Raw genomic sequence first — 827 nt, 5'->3', positions numbered from 1 at the left:
ATTAAAAGTACAATTAACATATAAAAAGGAAAAACCCCATAAGATAATATTTATCTGTCCCTGGTTGGGCAAATAACTTTCTACCTTTTTAAACATAAAGGCCATGAAAGGCATTACAAAGGAAAAGACTGACTCAACATTTTAATATATTAAACTGAAATGTATGCCAAAACTATTTAAAATTAAATATAAATTAAATAAATGGCAAACTGGGAAAAAACTATGAACAGATTAAACAAAGGGTTTAATATGTAAAATATTCACTTGAGCAATGTGTAAAACGTTAATATAGTGTGTAAAATATGCAAAATAGTCACATAATATATAAAATGTTCCTGTAAGTAGATGAGAAAAAACACTAGAACCATATTAGAGAAAAATGGGCAAAGGATATGATCCCATACAAATGGTTAGCATTCATTGAAGAAGAAAAAGTCAGTCTTAGTTGTAATCTAAGAAGTATAAATTAAAACTAGAGCCACACTTTTTCACCAAAATTTTTCACAATAATTTTCTTACCAAATTATTAAAGATTGTTTTTCAGAGTAAAGTTAACGGTGAGGATGTAAAGTGATACGTTTCTGGAAAGTTTTGGCAATACATGTTAAGGATTTTAAATGTTTAAATGTTGCAGTGCGGTAATTCCATTTCTAGATATGTAATCCAAGGCATTTCATTATTTAACTAATTTTTTACCAAGTATTCTGATCTAGGTACTGAAGTATAGGATATTTATAAGGGATTAGTAATAGTTGTGGAAAAGTAAGAAACAAAATAACTGTCCACTACTAGGGGGAAAGTTGAGTCACTTATCTCCATCAAATAGA

The 827-nt window shown here is 28.4% G+C and overlaps 1 protein-coding gene across 1 annotated transcript in view; it reads left to right on the top strand.

The window, feature by feature from the left end:
* LOC112062716 (lysine-specific demethylase 4D-like) overlaps positions 1-827 on the top strand; it is a 31,484-nt gene that overhangs the window by 11,426 nt on the left and 19,231 nt on the right.

This window comes from Physeter macrocephalus, chromosome 16 (assembly GCF_002837175.3).
Source record: "Physeter macrocephalus isolate SW-GA chromosome 16, ASM283717v5, whole genome shotgun sequence".
NCBI classification, from domain to species: Eukaryota; Metazoa; Chordata; class Mammalia; order Artiodactyla; family Physeteridae; genus Physeter; species Physeter macrocephalus.
The sequence above is the reverse complement of the archived record's forward strand: the minus strand, read 5'-3'. Positions and strand labels throughout refer to the sequence as shown.